The sequence below is a fragment of the Gobius niger genome (assembly GCF_951799975.1).
Source record: "Gobius niger genome assembly, chromosome: 11".
Classification (NCBI taxonomy): domain Eukaryota; kingdom Metazoa; phylum Chordata; class Actinopteri; order Gobiiformes; family Gobiidae; genus Gobius; species Gobius niger.
Genome location: NC_136862.1, coordinates 19,887,151 through 19,911,410, shown reverse-complemented (window position 1 = coordinate 19,911,410; position 24,260 = coordinate 19,887,151). Strand labels below are relative to the sequence as shown.

The following is a 24,260-nucleotide window of genomic DNA, read 5'->3' as shown; positions in this document are numbered from 1 at the left end:
TACGGATACACTATGCAATCACCGCCTAGTCTTGTACCCTTCCAGATTATTACTGTATTTTCCGGACTATAAATCACACTTTTTTCATAGTTTGGCTGGGGGTGCGACTTATACTCAGGTGTGACTTATATATCAAAATATATAATCCCACAATGTTTGTTATTTTCACACTGACGGCCGCTAGAGGGCGCTCTATGCTTGTGTACCAGTATCTGCTACTCCTGTACTACTGATTTAAAAACTGGTAATTAAGCAGCAGAAAGGCAGTTTGGAGTGAGCGAGAAACTTTTGAAGGACTGGCGAAAAGTGGAGGTTGCTCTTACTGTAATGACGAAAGCAAAAAAAAGGTAGAGGAATGGGTTCGCAAATGGGTGCTTGAACAGCGTGATGCCGGGAGAGGCTTGTCAACGGTGCAGTTACGCCTCTATGCCCAGGTAGTTGTCAAGGCTGGTGCGACTTATACTCTGGAGCAACTTATATTACGGAAAATACGGTGTATGACTTTGTGTCTGGAGCGGTGAGGACCAAGCTATATGGTATACAGTAGCATGGGGTTAGCATTGCATATATTGATTATTGCGATACAACTTTACTTTACATTAAAATCGAACAAAAATTGTGAACATTTTTCCCCATCAAATTGTTTGAAAATCAGACTGAAACAAGAGAAAATAAATTAAGCAAATCATGCCTAAAACTTAACTTTAGCACATTTGTAACATACTTGTGCAGTATGTACGTAGAGGCAAGCTTGAAAAGAACACACGTAGTCTTCTTTGTGCTGTTTTACAGGTGCTGCCACCCCCCCAGCACCCGTCCCGGAGATAACATCTGAGAAGGGGGCCCTAAAGGTGGGGTCTATCACAGAGCAGCCCAGGTGTGCAGCGGATCAGGACAACAACAATGCACCTACACTCGCCACCACAGTATCGTAAGTGGGTATTTAAAAGAAGTCAGTGTCACTTTTGTGTACATTGAAATATCCCCTTACTGTCTTGACACACAAGACACCCTCATGACAATAAACAAACTCTTCCCTTTGCAATACACAGATGGTGCGTGTTACAAGTCAACTCAAACATCCTGATTTTTTCCATTCTCCGCTTACATAACATCCACCTGCCGCTGCTGCTGCTGCTGTTGTTCTTGCCCCCAATGTCTTTAACTCTGCAATGTTGTTTCACCACTGAACCGGTTCCTCTACACTTTCCCTGTATAATCTTATTACAGTCTAATAACTCTCTGTTTGGGTATCAGCGTGGGAAGTCTGGCCTCAACATGGATTGGTTATTTCCTGCTTCAGCGGGCTCACCACAGGACATGACCCTTTTCCAGCTACTGTTAGATAACACTAAAACAGACAAAAAGGAAGAACATTGTAGTCTGGAGTCGTAGTAGCGGTAGAGTTGTTTTCAGATGTATAGCAGATGTATTTTCTTTTTTGTACACATTTGCCATGAAAGGGATATTTCAGGATTTTTTTTTTTTTTTTTTTTTTAATTCATGTAGTCCTTATATTTGAAGAGTTTAGTGGCGCTAGTGCTGGGCTAGTGCATGTCTATGGTAACTAGTAGCCTGCATTAAAATCCTCCTCAAAATCATCGGATACTCCTCCAAACGTTGCCATATCTGATTTGTAGAAAGCTCCTTTGTGAATTCCACGTGTAGTAATGCCGGCCGCAGGTAAACAAACTACTGTAGATCCGGTAACCTTGAATATCACTCCGCAGCTGCGTAACTCACAACCAAGAAGCTGATGCTGCTCAAATATACGTTCTTTTAAATGCAAAATGGTTACATTAAAAAAATTATTCAGACATTTATATCGGTAGTCTGGTAATGCAGGCTACTAGTTACCATAGACATGTACTAGCCTAGCACTAGCCTAGCACCACTAAACTCTTCAAATATAAGGACTGCATGAATTCAAAAAATATACATATCTCGAGAAATCAGCAACACTTTGGATAACTAGGAAATGAGGCCCTATGTCAAAAATCCTGAAATATCCCTTTAAGCCAGTAGAAGGTATTGAAGGTTTACTTTAAAGCCCTCAAAAGGAAAGTCTGTACTCTGCATTTGACTCATTGTTTAAGGCCAGTGGGGAGCAATGTGTGACCACAGTGCTGTGCTCGGGGGGAATTATATCGAAATTTTGTTCTAGGATCACTGGAGGTTTTAGGCTATTGTGCATGTTCTGATTTGTGTATACCGAATGCCAGCTTTGAGCTTAAACCAATTTGCGCTCAACAGTTTTTGGTAATTTGGAGAGAAATTACAAAAAAATGCAGCTTGTTTCACTGCTAGTTTCTTTACTTTTTACAATGTTGCAGCTGTTGCATTCCAATCAGAACTAGAAATGTGATTTGGTGGTTTTGTGCACGTAATTTGAATGATTGTGAATTCATCCCATAAGAGTGGAATTCAGCCTAAATTAAAAGAATCTCATCGAAATTGTAGCATTCAAAGCCTACCAATTATATGTACAGCGCGACTATATATTGTTCCTCTGGCCCTCAGCAGGACGTGACCTTTTTGCAGCCAGTGTTAGATAACACTAACACAGACAAAAGGAAGCAGCAGAGGGGGATTGTGGTCTGGTTTACAGGAGGACAGGGAGACGGTCATGAAGCAGAGACAGAGCAGTCGTATTGTCTGGAGAGGTGCTGAAATGTCACATGTGCCTGAGGGTAAAAGCCAGGACTGTGTGTGTGTTTGTTCGTGGACGAGCGAGCGTGAGTTTTGCGGCTTTGCTCAAGTCTCCTGTCTGTGCCCTGTTCCCCATGGACGCTTTGTCAAGACGTTTGTTAGGTGGATCTTTCACCTTCACTTCCCTTTGTCCCGGCGTGTTTACGTCCATAAATGTCAAACGCTCTACTTAAATAGCTCAGTGATAGAAACAATAGGGATCATCTGCCCGTTATGTAATTGCCCTTGTTTTGTTTCTGGATTCCTTTGTTCTTTGGTCATAGCATAATTAGAGAGTTACTTACTTATCCTTCCACCAGTTTGGTCATTGGCTATTGTCGGTATCATAAAAACAAATCACTAAGCATTCCTTATGATCACTGCATGCTCAGAAGCTGATGATAAGACATTTTGCTGAAGTTTATATATCTGCTTTTATATTGTGTAGTCATCTTACATTTATACTTGCTCCCCCTTCCTTCAAAGTACAAGTGTGTGGGAGATGTTTCCCTGATCAAACACAGGATAAAGGGTGAAAAAAAAACTACTTCTTAAGATTTCATTTTGTTGGATCTCCTTGAAAAGCCCTGTGAAGAAATATGTGGGAGAAGCAGACACAATTCCTGCTTTGTATTTTACTCCTACTAGCTGACTGTGCAAACACTTTCTTCGATTTTAAAACAAAGCTTCAACGCTGTAGGTCTGATTTGGCTGGGCTTCCCTTTTTGTTTCCCTTAATTTACTCTGTACACATTGGTCTATTACTTTGTATGTGATAGCATCTGCGCTAATCTCCCTCTTTGTTTTTTGTCCTAGCCTTAAATTAAAAGAAGGGTCCCAACCAAGACATCTGAAAGCTTAAGACCCAGTACTTGCACACACGCTGGCAGTCAATTGGCAAGCCAGGGGAGGTGAGATTGAAGAGAGAGAGACAGAGAAGGAGAGAGAGAGGGAGAGAGAAGGAGGAGAGTGAGTGGGCGGGATTTAGCACACAGCTCACACACACACACCCTTCTCAGTCTTCAGTCTGGTCTGGGCATGAAGGGAGCAGCATGTGCGCCTGTGTGCTATAGGAGGCTTCTCTGTGCCGGAGTCTTGGAGATGACTGAGGATTCCCTTGTTTGCTCGTAGTGTGGACGCATGCTGGACTGCCTGGCTGTCAATACAAGGATACAAGTGTGGCCAGGAAAGCTTGGAGTAAACCACCAAACGAGAGCAGGTAAATAAGATGCTGGTTTGAAGCTATTAATTAAGCTATTATACTTTGTTGGTTTTGAAGGTAGATTTTGACCTGTTTATTAAAGGTGCTTGCCGCCAAATTGGTTAACATGTTGGATTAACAGCTGAGATGGAAAGTTGAATAGTATAAATGATTCTCTGCTTTTGTAATATCTGTGTGCTGAATTGAAGATTAGAAATGTGAGAGATAGTGAGACATACTTTTCTTTTTTGCAACCGCTATGTTTAAAGGAGAAAAGGACATGCCAAATAAGAACAAGACTTTGCTATTCAGTGCATATTGAACTATTTAAATGTTGAACTATTCACTGCATATTCAAGGCTTGTGTTTTCTAAGTTATTTATTACAATTTAGTGATGTGAAAGCCGACACAGTTATTTGGAGATACACAGTAAGTATATTGGGATCATGTGGGTAAATTAAAGAAGTTGAAGAGCTAAGTCTTTGTTCTTTAGGATATATCTGGTTTAGATAAGTTTCTAAGGGCTTGCAGGATGTGGTCATGCGTTGCATTAACCATATATCCTTATCGTAGTCCTATGAACAATGAATGAGTTTTTGTGTGCTCCAGTCGGTGGGGGAAGATACTTCTACTGTAATTTGTGTGTCCGGGTAACATGTTTTATTTGAACTCTCTTTGATAGAGGTAAACATAACCATTGTATATTCATGAGATTCTCCTTTGCATATTTAGTTGCTTCTTTTACACATGCATACACATTTAACAAGTTGAAGTAAGCATTTCCCACATTTCTGTTTCGCTCCTGCTGTGGGTGAGTGAGGATGAAAAGGTTTTATAAATCATTAATGCTCTCCCTGAGCTTGTGCCGGGTCTTTATACTTGAGTGATAACATAATACCTTAACAGCCTTCAGCCCCGCGACACCTGGATTTTGCCTATCGTTAAACTAAAGCTCAAAGGGCACGTGTAGCTTTGAATGTCCATAAAGTGAGAATTGTTTATTGTTCTGCATGTCTTACCTACCATATATGGCTTTGCCTTAGGATTTTCAAAGTATAGCCATCATGTGTAAGTTGTATGTCCAACATACTGTCCAAAATACTTACATTTTACAACCAAACTTTAGAGTCTTGTAATGTAGGAGTAAAGACAAGAGCCACATTTCTTACAATATAAAGCAAGCATCGCTATAGGTTCCATTTTGGGGTTTATATTCCCAACTGCTTTTACACTTTTAAGTTTTTTTTAGCCATATATTGTTTCATGGTGCATTTTCATTCAATTGGCAGTTAATTTCAAGCTTTATTGATTTGTTTTCTTTCCATAAGCCGCAGCTAAAAGTAACAAAAGGTTAGGAGAGCACTTTAAGTCCAGCAAAGTCCGTCAAAGTGAGGGACATGACAAGCTCAAAGCTAAGTGGCAGTCTGCTTGCTCCACTGTAGCATCTGTCACTCCGCTGTGTCTGCAGGCACGTTCGATCTCAGCTGTGCCCTGGGTCATCCTGAGTCATCTGGACGGGCCAGGAATTAGGAGAGGTCAGAGGGCGCATACTGGCCTCCTCTGCCCTCTCTTCTACACTCGCTCGGGCTCGGTGGGGGATAGTAATTTGACACTTGTACTGACCAGTTAACAGGTATCAGAAACACTTACAATGTTTGTGTGCAACTCTACCACTATTTTTGTAATACCAAGCAGTTCTCTGTGTCGTCTCCTCATCTTTTCTTACTACGACTCACTGCTACCATGGAGAAGTTGGATATTGTCAGGATGTATCTGAGCAAGCGATCCGTGACAGTGTTTATAGTGTACGCTGTTTGTGCTCGGTGTATTTGTGTGTCAGACGAGTAAAAAGCCTTATTTTTCTCGCAAACCAAAAATGACAAAGGAAAAGCCCTCAGCTATTATCTGATGCTGGCTGCTTAACCAGGTGTGTTCATGTGTGTAGATAAAGCAATGTGGGTAGAGTAAGCTAATATCATGTGCGAGTCGAGGAGGAGGGGGATGGGGCCACACTAAGTGCCAGTGGCTGTCTTTGTATTGTGTATTTGCACAAACTGACCCAGATTGATACACACTGCTTTAGTGCTAAGTCAGCTTACCTTCAGAATAAATATAGCGGCTTATATCCCCTGTGACTTTGACCTCTAAACTACTACCACTAATAACAATAATAACATTTGTATTGCTAGTTAGAGTGAGTGTGATTTGAAATCGGTTTTGGTTCAAAGCTATAACCTCCATACAATATCAGATCTAACTCTAGCTCATTTTTGTCGGCTTTATGTTAGCAACACTGATACAAAAAAAAGTCATATTGAAAATGTAGATGAATAAATATCAAGGGAAAGATGTTATTCATTGATTTATTGTGTGCCATATTGCAGAGCTCAATATCTGAGTGTTATTATTTGGTTATAATGAAAGTATAATGTCACATTCAGTTGAATATTTATGCTTTTACAGTGACCTCTTCTTGATTTACTGAAAGTCATTTGTTATTCATTGTAGCTCATGAATCAAACCAAGCCTCAAACAGTGCGTAATAGCAGACCTGATAATGAGCAGTGCCATCAAAGCTCTTCTCATGCTTCTTGCACTTTCCCTTCCACCTTCACTCGACGAGGATAAGGAGCTCTTTTGACCTTGTGGCTGAGCTACACGCCCTCTCCGTGGATTGTAGTAAATAGTTTGATTAGCATGTGGCAGCCATGATAAACGGATGATGCAATTAACAAGAGGGCGATCATCTCTCCACTCCTCTCCCGTCTTTCGAGCCCTCGTAGTGCCTCGATCGTCCTCCGAGGTCCACTTATTTCTGCCGTTAAGCAAATATGGGGCTTATCCAAACCCCCAGTGCACCCCCAACAGCAATCAAGCTGTTTAAATGTTTGTGTTACGCAGTGTTGCTTCCCCTCTCTGTAGATGACAATCTCTCAGTCAGTTAGGCAGCAGTTTACTGTAACTGCACGATGGGTAATGCACTTAACAGAGACTGTGACAGAAATTGGTGAAGTTGCAAATGTGTTTGCTTAACATGATTACAATCAAGTGTGCCTATTTTAGGTGAGTGGTTGAAATAATGATGAAAGATTCATTGCAATTTTTGAAAACTTTGCTGAATGTCTTTCATTTCAAAGCACATTCACACTTGGACTAAAGTTAATCCTGGTATGGTATGGTATGATATGGTATGGTATGGTATGGTATGGTATGGTATGGTATGGTATGGTATGGTATGGTATGGTATGGTATGGTATGGTATGGTACTTTGTGCAGCTTGTGAATGTGCTGCCTGACTCTAGTTTACAGCAGTGTTCGTAGACCACAATAAGGACGAATGGAAGCAAAAGAATTTCAAAAGCACATCTCTAACAGGAGCTTATGTTTAAAGTGTACATTGTCAACCAGCGATTTGAGTCAATTTGCTATTTAGCTTAGTTTGTAAATGTGTTGAAGAGAACTAGAGTCAAGCTCCACATACAGGATTATCCCAGGAAGTGCACCAGGTTTCATTTCAACTTGACTATGTGTGAACACGACCTTGATGTGGCTAATCACAACAGTAATTACAACAGGCTTTACAACAATCTTTCCCAAATGATGGTCCAGGAGCCAGTGGGTTGAAGCCAGGTCGGATGGATGTTATTTGCGTTTTATGAATCTTGAGAATCATCAAGAAACACAACATAGAGAGATACTTAATTGATCTCACAGATGGAGAAATTCAGTTCGATAGAGTGAGGCAGACTCAGAGGGAGGGGGGTAGGTTAGGGGTGGGTCGTTTTGTGTAATGCGCAGTATGAGGCTCTTCACAGAGACCTTGGAGATAGTTTATATTGTTTGAGTCCGGCATCAGTCCCTTATCAGTCCTTCCAGTCCCGTGGCTTGATTTGTTTACATGATGACACTTGATCTTATTTAGATTTTAACACAGCACCAAAAGCACTCAGCACGCCACACATTTTTGTAAAGGGCTAGACGAAGAATATTTCGACATAAAAGTGGTTTGCATATCTTCTGTCACTTTGAATTAAAACTTTGTGATATGAACTCAGCTGTGAGCCCATTATGTTTAAAATAGCACATCTTGTCTTGTCAAATTAACAAAGCAAGTTTCCTTTGTGCAAGCCACTTGAGTAACCTTTTAACAGCCAAAATTTCAGTTGACTGCATAGATCCTACGTGTCACGTTGGCCTTTAAAGAATCAAAATTATGTGACTCAAAGACGGTTGAATTAGCCTGTGCATGAGAGCGTTATGTCAGGATGACGTGTTTGCTCATGTGCATCGATTTGTTATGTGACTTGTCTGGTTGAGCAGGACTGAGACGGCGCGGGGAGTGTGCTGTGCTGCGTTAGGTTCAGCCTCCTGACGGCAATGCTCTGGTGAGATGGAGAATCTGAACGCAATCAGAGGATAGTGAAGAAAGTATGCAAATAGTTCTACGCGTTTCAGGTTTAAGCTATACTTTGGTATAATTTGGTCTTCTGCACTTGACCCACCCGACCAGTCAGGTAGAGAGGGCGACCATGGGGACTCCTGTGCATGTTTTGGGTCGTGCTGAATCTCATCGCCGCTAAGTATTCTTGACTAAAATGAATGATTAATCTCCACTTAATCTCTTAACCCCCACCTGAATCTAAAAGCTTCTTGGAAAAAAAGCGACAAAAAAGCAATGAAAAACATGGCGAAAACATGTCTAAAATGCAACAAAAAAACCCAACAAAAACCATCAATAATAAAGATACAAAAAACAATGAAAAAAAGAGACGAAAAAGCAACTAAAACATTCCAAAAACCTGACAAAACATACAATCACTTTTGTCGATCTTTCAAATGAGGCATTACACTGTTGCTCTCCAAGCCAAACTGGAGAGAATGCACACGGTCCAGGCGGGGGTTGAGAGGTTAAGTAGACACTGCACATCACAAAGTATCTCTCGTGTGATATTCTCTCAAATTCTTACACATGAAATAGACTGGTGCCCGTATTCGTCATTCACTTCCCCTGTCAGTTGTTATAATGATATGCCTGATCTGCTGCTTCAGTGGTTCGAAAAGGTCTTGTTGCCTGTGGGGGTTTATTACAGGTTGTTTTCACGTTCAAACTAAATGACATCTTCATTACATTTTAAACTGCATATTTAGCACTAATAAACACAAGGGGTTTCTACTTCCTTGCCCGGGCCTCTTGACATTACCCCCCTGATGTGCACTGGAGATGGAGACTTGTAGATGGAGATGGGGATGCCTCCAGTAATTTGTGGGGGGAGGGGAGCGCGTGCCCTGGTTCGCTTCCTCCCTTTTGTCTAGTTAGTGTCTACTGATGACTCTGAGTACTTCCCCTCCATCCCTCACTCACTGCCTCCTCTTTGTGCCTGTCCCGTCTCCTCGTTCCTCTTTCCTTCCTCCTCTGTGGCACTGACAGTTGAACCATCCCTGTCATGTCTTGCCCATTATCTGTGATCAGTGTTGCGTCGCGGGCCCACACAGCGCCGGCTACGACTGACTGTGCGTCAATCTGCATAAAACAGTTCAAGTTACAGTGCATTTGAATACCTAATTTACAATAAACAAATAGGCGATGTGTCATGTATGAGGGAATGCACCATTGAGTTATGCATGTTTTATTTGAATGATGGTTGCACAGCTTATTCATCCATTATGAATTGACTTAATGAAGATGAAGGTATTTTGCATTGTCCTGACTGTGTTGTAGTGTCTTATAGCTTTACAAATGCAAGTAAAAGGATTTTCTATGGCTGTGTTACAAACATTGGTGTTCAAGGCTTTTCATTGTTGAGAACATCATTTAAAGTTACATTTGTTCAGTGGCTGCTGCAGTGCTGTTCCTATGGAATACCTATGGGGCAAAAATGTATATCCTTAAAGAAACAAACTCCCTTTGTTTTATAACTGCTACAAATCACCCAAATGTTGCCTTGACAAAAACGCATAAAAAAACATGACAAAAAACATGACAAAAAACAACATAAAAGTGATTGAAAAAAGCTATGAAAAAGCCAAGAAAACACGAGACAAAAACGCTTCAAAACTGTGACATAAACGCAACAACAAAAAAGCTATCAGTTTTGTCGGTCTTAGCTTTCAAATGAGGCGTTACTCTGGCCTATAGGCTGCAAGCTCCAGTCGAGAAGAGGAGAGAATGCGCTCGGTAAGAGGTCAAAGGGACTTTACAGAGTTTAATTTTTTTTTTAATTATCTATTTTCCTCCCCCTACATGTTCCAGCCATGTCCTAATGTGTAGAATGAGCCCAGACCTGTTCACCACAACTGCCTCTAAAATCCTGCTCTGTCACTCCAAAAGTTGTTACTTCGGGTCCGAAGTGCCGTCATGCACAAGCTTAATAAAGAGACTGCAGTTACATGTAAGACCTGAGGTGGCAGTAGTGAGTATAAAGTGGCCAAATTGCATCTAGCCCCTTTAAACAAAAAACAAATAGGCAGATCAAAGCTCTCCATGGTCCCACTACTCGTGATAAAGTACCTGAATATTTGCTGAATATCATGCCTTTTATATAAGAAATTTCTGCAAACCAATTGATCCACAAACAAAATATATTCTAGAGCTCATCTATTGTAGGTTTTTGTTAAGTATTCTTAATATTTGTGATGTGCATATCAATATATTTACATGTTTTTTTGTATTTCACATTGAAATCATTAGATCTTTAGGCCAGGTATTAAAGTAGAATTGCCTATTCATCATTAGAAATTAGTTCTCTTTGTTACTTTGCTATTATTATTTTCAGCCACATTGCTCCCCTAGTATCAATTTCAGAGGGAAATGGAAAAAATGAGAAGAGACCCCTGAACAAGAAAAGAAAATTATACATTGTTGTGTGAAACGCTGAGTACAGACTTCACAGGGGAACTGCGCTGGGATTGTTGCCTTTTAAAGATTGTGTTTATATGCCCTGGTTGCACTGGGGAGATCTGGCTTCCTTTTCTCAAACTGTATCTCCTTTATCTCTCCTTTGAAATCTTTACGCTATTTGCGCTTTCCCCCCCCTTCTCTCTTTCAACCTCTCTTTATCTAGTAAACTGACCCACATGCACATGCCATAAAGATTTGACCTACTCATTGCTTATACTGTGGGCACACTTTCTGCACGTTTTTGCTCCCTGACCTGGAAGTAACGCAGTCAAAGCTGTCTCAAAGGCGCTGGAGTATGGATGTGCTAAATATACTCTCCCTATCATTTTTGCATGAATCTGGAGCTGATGGATTGAATGTCTTAAAGGAAAAGCCCCCTATTGTAAAAGCTCTTACAAGGTTTCTGTTCGCCCCCATGTTTTGCCATTGTCCGGCGGTGCGTTTTAGCTTTTAGGCACGTGAATGTGTTTGTGTGGTCAGGTTGCCTTTTGTCCTGTCCCCTCAGGCCTGCACTCAGATGACAGAGAGTCGTGTGGAGCGTATACAGGTCACTAATGCGCTGAAATGTGGGGACTCTATTCACTATCCCCACACTCACAAACAAGCGCACGCCCAGGCCTGGATCGAAACGGGCCCATTGACCTAAATCCAACTTTGAAGAGTGAACTAGTGCATCCTTGACTTCTGTGTTGTGGACATTTATCGACATGGCATTCTCAGCTGGCTTCATAATTTACTAAGTCAGCTGTGTTTTGTATCATTTATTGGATTCCATTTCATTAACAAAGAGCCTGAGAACTTACTGTACCTGTGCCACAGTTTGAGAAGCTCTTTCCAGATTCATTCTCCAAAAGCCTGATGTGGTTTTCCTGTTACCTCTTAAAGATGAACTGTGTTTCAATTGAATTTGTCTTTAGGCCAGGAGACATGACATTTTATGAATCATGGAAAAATGATGGATTGTTGATACTAATCTCAGGACTATTACTTAAACGCTTTAAGGCTGTGCTGTTTATTTGCACTGTGGGAAAATGTCATAGTCATGCGCTATTAAGATCTGCAGTCTGGGTGTGGATTTATTGTCATTCTCATAAAATGTCACACCTATCTGTGCGCTGTATAGTAGGACGGTAGTAGAATAGTTGTGAGATTTTTCCTATGAGTGAAACCTGCAGTAGAAGTATGGACAGAAAGATATATACTACTGTTTTCTTGCTAATAAAAAAGTGGTCATTTAAATCGTTGCTTAAAGGTCTGCAACGTATATTGGCAAATTATTATTATTTGCTGATTTGATTTTAGATAGGACAGTGCAAGGTGAAGGTGACCAGGAGAGACATTTAGCAGCCTTAACCACTAAGCTACAGGCTGCCCGTTTGGACATAATTTTAAGGGAAAAAAACAAAAATGCTAACAATGTTTGTTTGAATTTGAATAGAACGTACTGTCTTGGCACGGTGTTGGCCCTGTCTGCAGAGGGACTCCCATCAGCCCTGGGTCTTTCTATAGCCTGTCCGTCCATGGGAGTGGATCTCTCCTTCCATCTGTGGTTCTCCCTGAAATTTCTCTTTTCTTCCACTGGGTTTTTGAGTGTCTTCTTGCCCTGTAGGAGAGTGTAAGGATGGGGGACACACTGGGGCTCGTCACCATCTGCTGCTGACATGTTATTTGGACATTTCTCTGTAGGACATTATGTTTGCCTTGACACTACATTTGACTGAACATGACATTGTTTTGTTTCATTGTTTTAAAAGTTGGAGCAGCCCTGTGAGGCAACTCCTGTTGTGATATTGGGCTATACAAAACGATTGATTGACTGTTTGAAATGGTTTGGTGAAATTATCACTGTGTTTAAGATAGGTATATATTTTTTTCTCATATTGTTTTTTTGTGTTTATTTTTTTCACATGAATAACTACAGAAATGTTGATTACATAAAAAAGAATTAAAACGTGATGGAGTGTGACAGAAACCCCAATGTTGAGAAAGAGAGAACATGAACATTTCCTTCTGGTCAAATACATAACAGATGAAAAATCCCTTTGTAATGTCAATGAATCATTTCATTGATGATGACATGATTCATCAGTAGATCATTACAAATATTTTAATTACATGCTTAAAGTAAAAATACTGTGAACTTTCATTTATTTATTTTTTATTTATATTTATATTGAGTATCAAGGCTCATATTTAGTTGTAGTTATTTAGTTGTCAGCCAGATACTTACTATATATGCTTCTCATTTTGCCCCTGAATTTAAATCCATGTATAATAGCGTTAAATGCACTCCAACTGTACAAATATGTAGCATAGTGTCATGTTGCATTTTCTTAGTTCACAGTAAACAGGAGAGACAGAGCAGTGCTGTTTGTCCGGCACCTTCTTGTTGAACCTTTTAGCCCCCTCTGTCTGACTCGGTCGGGGCTAATCTCTCTGTAGGACACTGTGTCTTGTCTCCTCTTGAGGGCACTTTGTTTGCAGACACCGCTGTTGACTCAGGTGTTTGGATGAACTGAGATAACTTCCTGCCCCCCCACCCCCCTCCACCCCCCAAGAGCCTCTTATCATATGTGTGGGCTGAGCTGAAGAAAACAACCAGTCCATAAACTCATGTTATCAAACAGATAAGGGCTCTGTATTACAATAATAATTTCTTAAAGATATCTGGTCATTTTCAGGTCACTTACATTTTTGATGAATGTGTTTAGTAGCATGCTTTCCTGTGTGATATTTTGCCACAATTACATGAGCCGTTTCTGTTTTACTGGAAGCCACAAGTTCCCTGTATTTAACCATAACTACAGACCATCAATAATCGTTTGCACTGAAATATTGCCACAGTCCATCTCTCTAGACACCTGGCTCACCTCTTTGTCATTGCCCCTTCCCAGTCCATCCTGTCTCCATCCACTTTGTCACAAATCTGGGTCATCTGCCGCCAACTTGAGCTTTGAACTGACACCACATCATTCACCACAATGAGACCCTCTCCTTTCATTATCAACTGCAGCCCTTTCAACTCTCCCTTGTCCCGACACCATCCCTCATCTGGATACCTGTGGCCTCAGCGCTCAAACCCCCCACAGGTATTACAGCCTCTCATCCCGCTCTCACCACCTCCGCGGTGTCCCATCCCCCGCTCCCTCAAATCCCTCTTTCACCCTCTCATCCGCCCTGTCATTTGGCTCCCAGACCGAATAGGAAGCATTAACCTGCCAATTTAGCTACTCTGTCTCTCACACCAAGCCCGGGTGTTGTGTGAATGTGGGTTTCTGACAGCACCACAATGAAGTACAGTGGCAAATTTGAAACATGCTTCTCTTTCTTTGTCTGGATTTAGCAGAACGGCCGGGATTCATTTTAATAACGGCTCGACAATAAGGCAAAACCGAATTAATAAGCTGCTTTCTGAGTGGAATTGGACTTCTCAACAGGACTAATAGCTTCTCTTTATAGAGATTAGTGATGGGCAATACCAGCGTGATAGTTTGAACACAATGTACCTTATATTACTGGGGCAAGTCTTGTGGTGAAAGTACAAGTATGGTATTGATCCGTTACAATACAATGATATGTGTAATTTATAAATATTGGATGGTTGGGATGGACAGATATTTTCATAGATAAAGAGCATGTTTTTTTTTTGTATGAAAAGTGATTTGCTTCTGACCTCAATTTAGCCTCAATTTCTGTCTGGTTGGCTTCTGATGTTCATGCTGATTTCTTAGCTGCTATTTGACAGCTAATTCATTTTTTTAGTATAGTTTCAGATGATATTAGTTAATTATTAGTTTCTGGCTCTATTTATTGTCATCTATCATAAGCTAATTAAGGTATTGTGATCTAGGTACTCAGTTCTGTGCATAAGCGTAGTAATCACATTCCAATGTACTTTTGTAACAGATTGAACCTATATTAAACTTCAAAACTGCCCTTTATGTGTTCGACTTTGCTCCTTTACAAGAATGTTGGGTGGATGAAGAATCCAGATAATCATTTTATGCAGTCCTACAATTCCAAATATTGGTCCTTCGAGCCGGATCCTGCAATCACTAATACATACAGGAGTTATAAATGTTATAAAAAACAAAAAGAAAAGCTGTCAAATCCCTATAATGGTAAATTGTTGTGAGTACAGAAATAATTATTGATGAACAACAGTTAATTTAGTCTTGCTTCATGTTGAAATTCATGTCAAAGTCTCCACACGGTCCAATTTTTATTTTTAAAAAAACACATCTTTATTCTCCTTATTCTTTTCACACACCAGCCGCTCTTCCCTCCGGCTGTTTCTGCCCCAAAGGCTTTCCTCAGTTACCATCTGAATCTGGAGCAGAGTGAAGCGTCTCGCCCCAATCCTCTTGGATAATTAAACAACACGACTTTTACAGCCTCACACATTTTACATGGGAACAATATGAATATTTGGTTGATTGGTTTTGACGGCTTGATGGGGTTTGTCTTTGGGGCTTTGAAAAGAGAGGAGAAAAGCTTAAGTAGTGGTTTTGATTCAACATGCTCCTCTACTCCTGTCAGGCGTAACACTGTGATCACCCTATCCATCGGTCTCAATTACATGACTTTTTCCTCTTACGGGCGCCATTTCAAAGACTTTTTGCTATTCAGATGATTTAATGTGGATGTTAAATATCCCACAAGAGCTGCATTGTTTCTTGGCTCAATTGACTGTGCATAATAACTTCAAATCATAACAACGCCGCCCAAGAAGTGACTTCCTGTTTTGATCCAGCACACCAAAATAAAAGCACACAGCTCGTCTCATTGATTAGTTCAGCAGGTACTTGCAACATTACAAGAATATAATTAAATCTACACATTTTAAGTGTTTTGTCTGTTAATAGTTAGGCAGAAAGAAAGTTTAGCTAATGAACTGCTGAACTAATGAATAAGATGATGCTTTTATTTTGGTGTGCTGGATTAAAACAGGAAGTAATTTCTTGGGTAGCGTTGTTATGATTGAAGATATGCATAGAGTCAATTAAACCTGTTGCTCAACTATTCACAAACTGGAGCCCCTGAGCCAGGTGTAGGACAGAGAAAAATGAGAAAAATATCATCATATAATCATATATTGTCATATAAACAATCATTTTATTTTCAATTTTGTTATGATCTTACTATAAACCCTGAGAATCTCCTCCTAGAAACCTCTATTACAGTATAAAAAACCCTCATGGTATTGCGACATGGAGGATGTTCCTTGTCAGTTAAGTAGTACTCAGTACTAAGTTTGAGAAACCCAGTTTATCACAATTCCTGTTTCTAACACATCACAGACTTCAGAATCTTCTTAAAATATTCATCATTTAACAGGTGCCATGATGAAGACATAGTCTGTCATAAACCTCTCTGGTGTCAGTGGCCATAATGGTACGACTTACTGAGGTTTCATCTTATCAACAAGAGGATTTCACTCATATGTGGCCCATTTTCAAAGTGGAATTTGCTCTAATGAAGATTGGGGGAAAGTAAATCTTACAGTAATTCAATGCAAGATTTGAGAGGAATACTTGATTTGATGCAGAAAAGCTTATCATAAAGTGGCGTTTAAATCTTTGGGGCTTCCTGGGATATTTCATAAATTTAGATTGACTGATCTAAGCAGCAGCTCCAGCAGCATCGAGCACTTAGCCAGGCCTCTCGTCGACTTGTGGTAGAGGGATTTTCCTTTAAAATATGGTAATCCCGGACTGCGCAGCGCAGCAGAGACAGTCGAATGCAGTCAGAGTTAAGGAGCGCACGGGCGTAAGCTCCCAGAAACTCACAGCGCCGCGTTTAATGAGGTTAGTGACACTTGAGGAGTGAAGTACTACAGTGAATTGGATGATACAAATTGCACCACTTTTCTTCTTCTTCTGTTGATCCGCAGATGCCACACAGACACACTGACCTAGAAATTAAATTGCAAATCTTCGGCCGCCGTTTTTGAGCGCAAGTTTCTTTGACTTATTTATTTATTTTTAGCTTTCTGATATCAATGAAAATCCCGTATCCCGGCGCGCACTTGCAAACCTGTTATTAATCCCTTCGCCACCTGAGAGTGTTTGCAGTTTTTGCTTATTCTGTGCGAGTGTAATCAGAGAGGGGAGGGGGAGGTGGAGCGTGTCGTGTCCAATCCCGCATGGATGAATAAAGAGCTAATCTCTCTTTTCCAGGGAATTGTGCCAGTGTTGTCTGAGGAAGTCCCCTCTCTCTGGAGCTGATGAGCGCAATGAAGTGTGTGCCATTATCTGTTGCAGGTACTTCCTATTTGGTATGCACACTGAGGTACACCCGAATAAGTCCTGTTTGTTTATGGTTTAACGGTTGCCCTCTGTGTATCTACTCAAGCTGAGTGAAAAGGAATAGTTTAATTGACATTTCTCATGTGCTGAAATTGATAATTCCAACCATTCACATTGTAAGCATGGCTCGATTGCGATTAACCTTGCAGTTTGTATTTTAAACAAATGTGATAATACATGTTGCCCCTGGAGACAGACTTTCTCCTCAGTTGCTCTGGGAGTCTATTTTTGGGTTGTGTGGAATGGCACTTGTCCCATCCACAGATTCCTTTGTTTACCCCCCAGAGAGATCCTTAACCTTTAGGGACATCTCTCCAAGGGCTGGAGACAGGACGAGGGGAACCATTTGAAGAATGTGGAAGGTGCAGGCCTCGGGGAAGGGTGGGGCGTACAAACGGCAAATGTGCTATACAAAGGTTTAAGATCAAATGAGTTGTTAAGGTGTTGAATGAACTTTGCTTAAATTGGATTGGATATTGCTTGGAGTGGTGAAGAAGAATGTTGGCTATATTCAAATGTTATTCAGTCTTTCAAATGTATACTTTGCACTAGGGCTGAAAGATATATCGTTATCGTATCGATATCGAGATATGAACATTCAAGATATTAATATCGAAAAAGCAAGATATAAACGATATAGATTCTCATCAATAAAACTGCACTCCTTTGTATTATGATGTTTTTATTTTTCTGAAAAATTCTTGGTTTTCACCAAACCCATAGTTATATCGTATCAATATCGAGATATCTGGCATGAATATCGAGATATGAAATTTTGTCCATATCATTCAGCCCAACTTTGCACTCATCTCATTAGTCATGCTACTCATTCATAATCATAAATCACTGAAGCTGTTTTAGCCTAAGCCTGGCCTCCATTTCTGTTAGATTATATAAAGACGGAAAACTGCCCATCTGTAAAAAGGAGACCTCTTTTTTGAGTGTAGCCTTTATTAAAATACATTACTTATTTAATTGTCGCCTGTGTCCAGATGATGTCCTTGATGACTGTTGGGATGCAGTCACTGTTCCTTATGTCTTTGTTGTCATTTTATTCCTTGTCCAGTTGAAAATGAGCTTTATAGCTATGGCTGGCACATTTAAGGGAATGGAGATTAATGCACATTGTAAACAAACCAATACGTTAAATCTATATCTATGAGACATTCTTCTCTGAGCACATATGGTCACCCTGGATGTCATTTGCAGGCAGCGCGGATGCACAAAAGCAGTGACAGGTTTTAAAAAGTGATGAGGCTGTACAGCGGCGTGTGTCTCCATCAAGCGTGGCATCTGGAGACCCCGCTCTTGTGTGCCATTTCAGGTGGAGCCATCATGAGACAGGTGCACAGATAAAAAAAAAGATCGACAGAGGGGAAGTGGGGAGTGCCAGCGCTCCATGGCTGTTCTGACAGGCCTTTGGTATTTTTCCAAAGAATCGGAGTTGGGAAACCTGCTCGTTTTTTCCCCCTTGGGAATATACAGGTGTGCGACTGGAGTCTGCCTTTGTACGCTTGTGTTACAGTGTGTCACAAATACTGCCTGCTTTTGTGCACACATCTCTGTTTACAGCTTGACAACATGAAAACATAGTCGACTGTAACGGCCCGGGTGCTCTATTTTTCTATTATACCTCATCTGTGTATTGTATAACACGGCAAAACAGCTATTCACATTTCCCTTTCAGTCAGATTGTATTGACACCCTTTTAAAAGTCCAGTCATATCCATTAACAGCACGTGTCCAACCTGTCTGAATGGTTGATATCGCCTTAGCCGCTATTGTATGAGTGCATTGCGTTAATATGCCGTCTGCAGGCTGTTAACACACTGGGAACCCAAAGATTGGGAGAAAGAGAGTGAATAATTACGTTTCTGCTTTTGTCTCGACTTCCTCAATTAAGCCTGAAGAGATAGGCAGTCGCAGCACATGTCGACTTATCCACTTAGAGCCGCACAACAATAGGACCCCCCCCCCCCCCAATTTCTCCCTCTTCCTCGGTCTACCCATTGCCTTTGTTTAAGTCTAGTTTGGTCCCAATATTTAGTTGAACAGTGGTGAAGTTGTAGTTCTGGTTGAGACTAGTCCTGGATCAGTCACATTCACACTTCCTTCTGGCATCATTTTCCTCTACACTAAATAAACTAATCTGCTTTATTACCCCAGAGTCCTCTCTCTCTCTCGCCCAACATCTCATCTAACTGTATCGCGGTTGTTTTTGTCTACACATTTTCTCATTTCTATTCTTAGTGCAGTCTCTCCGTGTTGCTCCCCCTGTACTGTATGTTTGTACTGACCTCAGCAACCTCGTATACCTCGCCTCTAGCCTTTCCTCACCTCTATGTGGGATTTGCTCAGTGCTTGTGTTTCTCTCTCTCTTTGTGCTTTGCTGTAGGGCACCAGGAGCTGAAAATGAAGAGACTAAACGTTTTAGACTGTACATTGCCAGAGGGTGAAGAAGGGAAAAAAAGTGTTTTGATTTCCCATGTGTTGTGTCAGACGTGATTGTCTTGTTTGTTTGGAGTTTGCCGGGGTTTTTCTTTTTAGAGATAGACCAGATAACAACACGAGCATCGCAATCAATGACAATTTTAACTGTTTCGAAATTCATAGGCCGAGAAAACAACACAAATTTGAATTTTATTGACTTCCGCTTGACATTGCCTTGCAGATCTTTTTGACTGAGTTACTTTCAGTTTGTCATATCGCTCGGCGGATGTGACGGACACACACGTAGAAGCGTGTTCCCTCATCATCGAATGGAAGAAAATGTTTATCTTAAAAACTGAAATTATCTGACACTATCACATTACTCTATTGTTGTTGCTATACTATTAACCCCTACATTTTCTCCAGTTCGGCTTTAACTGAATTGTAAAAGCTTGAAGGAACTATACAGAGTTTAATAGTGTTAAAACTATGTATTTTCCTCCCCCTACATGTTCCAGCCATGTCCTAAGGTGTAGAATGAGCCCAGACCTGTTCACCACAACTGCCTCTAAAATCCTGCACTGCCACTGAAAAAGTTATTTTGGGTCCGAAGTGCCGTCATGCACAAGCTTAATAAAGAGACTGCATAAGACCTGAGGTGGCAGTAGTGAGCATAAAATGACCAACTTGCATCTAGTCTCTTTAAAGACCGGAAGAACTTACAGCCTCTAGGACAGTGTGATGCCTCATTTGAAAGCCAAGGCCTATAAAACTGATCGTAACTCTTTTTGTTGCATTGTCGCATTTATGTCACATTTTTGAAGGCAAGGCAACTTTATTTATACCGTGCATACACAAGGCAACCCATTGTGCCTTGAAGCGTTTTTGTTTTGCTTGTTTTTTGCGTTTTGGTCACCTTTAGGTCACTTTTTTTTAATCGCTTTTTAATTGTGTTATTGTTACTTTTCCAGCACGTTTATGTCGCTCTTTTGTTATTTCTTTGTTGCTTTTTTGTCACATTTTTGGTCACTCTTTTGTGGCTCTTTTGTTTTGCGTTTTCATCCATTTTGTTTTGTCTCTATTTTGACTGGGTTTTTTTCAAGAAGCTTTTAGATTAGGGTCAAGCCGAACTGGAGAAAATGCTCTCGGTTAAGGCGGGGGTTAAGAGGTTGTCATGGTCATGGCTTTATAATTAGATGTAATAGATGCACCAGTCTTTTTTCACAAAATGCCTGCTTTCACAATATAAGGAAGGACAAACATTGACCGGGCCTTTGAATGTATTGTTTGGCTCTAATGATTATATATACAAACAACTTTCTCTGTCAGCTCATTGTAAATCTCCCGTTTCCTTTTAAATTAATGTGTAATCTAAAATGGCAGGCACGGATCCAAAGCAAATGCATGGCCGCAGCGCGTTAATACTGTATTGTGTGTGTGTTATATGATGTTTGCTTTGGGGGCGGGGGGGGGGGCAGATTGTGTGGTTAGGGTGAGATTCATGAGGCCGGATGGGACGGAGGAGGGATGAGAAACAGCAGAAGAAGAGGAGCAAGAACATTTCAGGGTCAAGGCTCTGGTTTATGTAACTGCATCTCACCAGAGCTGCAGTGCAAACATACAGTGAGCAGACATTTCAATTAAAAAGTGGTAGAAGTCTGTTTTCAGTGCATGATGTTGTGTGAAATCAAGTTATTGGATGGATATTTAAGCAACAAAACAGACAATGATTGGCTTGCCTTGGCTTTTTTGGGGGGGGTCATTCACAATACAAATGTGCAAGTGAGTAGTCATTCAGGCTGAGTTCCACCTGAAGCTGTCAGTATGTCCTCTTTTAGGATGATCCTTGTTTGGAACACATTTTGTCATAGTTTAGTCTTATGTTGGATCTGGTTTATAGACCCGCTTCCTGCCTGGTGGAGACTTTGGAGACAGAGAGCCAAATGATTTCTGAGGTTGTACCTGGTGTGAGGGTTTAACGTCTTAACCACCGCCCGACCCAAGCACATTTTCTCCAGTTTGGCTTCACCCAAAAACGCTGTAAAAATATGGAAAAAAAAACGAGGATGAAAACGCAGCAAAAAGGCAAAGAAAAGCAACACAAAAAAACAATGTGACAATACACGGCGACAATGTGACAATAAAGTTCAGATCACTTTTGTAGCTCTTAGCTTTTAAATTAGGCATTACACTGTTAGGTTTAGGCAATGCCGAACTGGAAAAAATGCACTTGGTTCAGGCTAAGAACAGACACACAGTTGTAATGGCAAGTTGCTTACTATGCTCACTGGCAGACCAACACTGTTAAATGTAATCCATGATGGGCAACTACAAGCAAGTTGCTTCTGCTCAAGAGAAACAACAATCAACAAAAAAAATCGTACATTCATTATATTCACCCATTGCTGTTGCTTAGTTATATCCCAATGTTTGTGTGCTCATATCCAAGAGTTGTTTATGAATGAGCACAGACAGACGAAAACGCACACATAGCATAGACTTTTGATGGTGATGACAAAGCCACTTGTGTTTGCTTCTTTTCTTTCACTCATTGCCAAACACAATGCCGTTTGGAGTGTGCTTTCCTCGACAGCTATTTAATCCCAAACTATGTGACTTACTGTATTTGCCAGCCGCGGTGCAATGCGCCAGCATCATTTCCACGAGCTGAAATGTATTGAGTTTAATTAAATGCATGTTCAATCCCTCAGCAATCACCTTTCCCTTGCATTCCTGCACACTATAGCGCATTATGGAAATCCAAGTCTATCCTAAGCAGCTCTGGGCTAGTATTAGGGGAAATTAGGTCGTGTTGGCAGGAATCATTTAATTGAGTCTTAAGCAGAAAATCACACTTCGGAGCGTCTTTCATCTCCTGTCATTGTGCCACTATAGGAGCGTGCGTGTGAGTGTGCGCGTCCTTTTGTTTGTCGGGAGAAAAAAATAAGGGGTGTTTCCGAGATGCTTCAAGTCCGTACACGCCGGATGGTTTCAGGTTGGCATTGAGTTTCAGGGTGCAGTTCAAAGACATGACGTTGTTCGTGAGAATTACCCCCAAGGCTCTAACAGTTGCTCATTTCAAATCATTTACTCGTTTGTACAGTATGTGTTTTGTTTTTTGGTTTGTTGACGGTGTTAGGTACATGAGGCTCTTGAATTGGATGTCTTCATTTCCAATAGATTGGTTGAATAATGTAACCACTTTCAATACCATAGTGAAAAAGGGAATGGTAGCGATGATCAGCCAGTCAAGGCACCTGCAATATGACAGTTAAAAGGCAAATTCTACCAATAAATTCTCAATATTAAGCTGTAGGATATTTAGAGCGTTACGATGATGTTATGTGAATGCAACCTGTTCAGACACGCACACTGTCCAAGGGTATACATTATTCTCCTTCATCATCTTCACTCCATATTCACTGCTTCACTTCTTGTAGTTCAGTCTATCCTCTGTACAATTCTCTTCTCATTCGGCGTTTGACACATGAGGCCACTTTGAAGCTATGGGACGTTACAATGAAGCATCCGTCTTTTCTTGTTCCCTTCAGAGCCGGCTGACACCACTGTTTGATGATGCGCCCAGGATTGTGCGAGTCCCAGAGTACTTCCCCGCACTGATGTGGTGACTCAGATGATGCTGCAACAAAATCAAAGGTTTGCATATTGCAATTGGATTGTCTGTACTGGAATGGGAGGGGTGTATTGTGGCAGAGAGGTTAGCGCTCCTGCCTCTTCAGCCTGGAGGTTGAGGGTTTATCTGGTACATTACAAAGGAAGAGGATGACTCAAAAATGGTTCCGCCGCTGTATAAGCTAATACGTTAATTCTCCAGAACATGAAAAACTTGACTCGGATTTTTATTTCCATATTATGTAGTCATGGTCACAGATATAAAGGGATATTTCAGGATTTTTAACATTGGGCCTCATTTCCTAGTTATCCAGAGTGTTGTTGATTTCTGTCCTTATATTTGAAGAGTTAAGTGGTGCTAGGCTAGTGCTAGGCTAGTGCATGTCTATGGTAACTAGTAGCCTGCATTAAAAACAGTGTGACCCAAGCACAGTGAACCTAAGGCAAATCACTTATAACACCAGACTACTGATATAAATGTCTGTGTTGACTGAATAATTTTTTTGATACAACCATTTTGCATTTAAAAGAACTTGCATGTGAGCAGCATCAGCTTCCTGGTTGTAAGCTACGCATCGGCGGAGTGATCTGCTAGGCTACTGAATCTACAGTAGTTTGTTTACCCGTGGCCGGCATTACTACACGTGGAATTCACAAAAGAGCTTTCTACAAATCAGATATGGCAATGTTTGGAGGACTACACCATGATTTTGAAGAGGTTTTTTAATGCAGGCTACTAGTTACCATAGACATGCACTAGCCTAGCTCCACTAAACTCTTCAAATATAAGAACTGCATGAATTAAAAAAATATCTCCAGAAATGAATGAGGCCCTATGTCAAAAATCCTGAAATATCCCTTTAAGATGCTTGTACCATCAAAGAAACCAGTTAGCTGTGGGTGTTTGATGCAAAATGTATTATTAACAAGGAACAGCAAAGGAAATTATCTTGGTTACAAAAACGATGGCACTTAAATCATGAGGACCTTTTGGTCATTGCATCATTATCTCATCCCTGGTCTGTTGAAAATAAAACTTTCCTTATGGAAGACCATAAAAACTTAACTGGGGTGATCTATTAACACATCTTTTTGTTTAAT

At 40.7% G+C, this 24,260-nt stretch overlaps 1 protein-coding gene across 4 annotated transcripts in view; it reads left to right on the top strand.

Moving 5' to 3' along the window:
* Positions 1–912: 912 nt before the first annotated feature.
* Positions 913–24,260, top strand: part of LOC306970873 (rho guanine nucleotide exchange factor TIAM1-like) — a 62,083-nt gene continuing 38,735 nt past the window's right edge. For 2 of the 4 annotated variants that reach the window (XM_079566923.1, XM_079566920.1), the window contains exons 1-2: positions 913–935; positions 23,078–23,183. The gene's annotated coding sequence lies outside the window, so the exon portion shown is untranslated. Of the gene's footprint in view, positions 936–5,357; positions 5,524–17,028; positions 17,052–23,077; positions 23,184–24,260 lie in introns of those variants that run through there. The other 2 variants (XM_079566922.1, XM_079566921.1) reach the window with 2 other exon arrangements.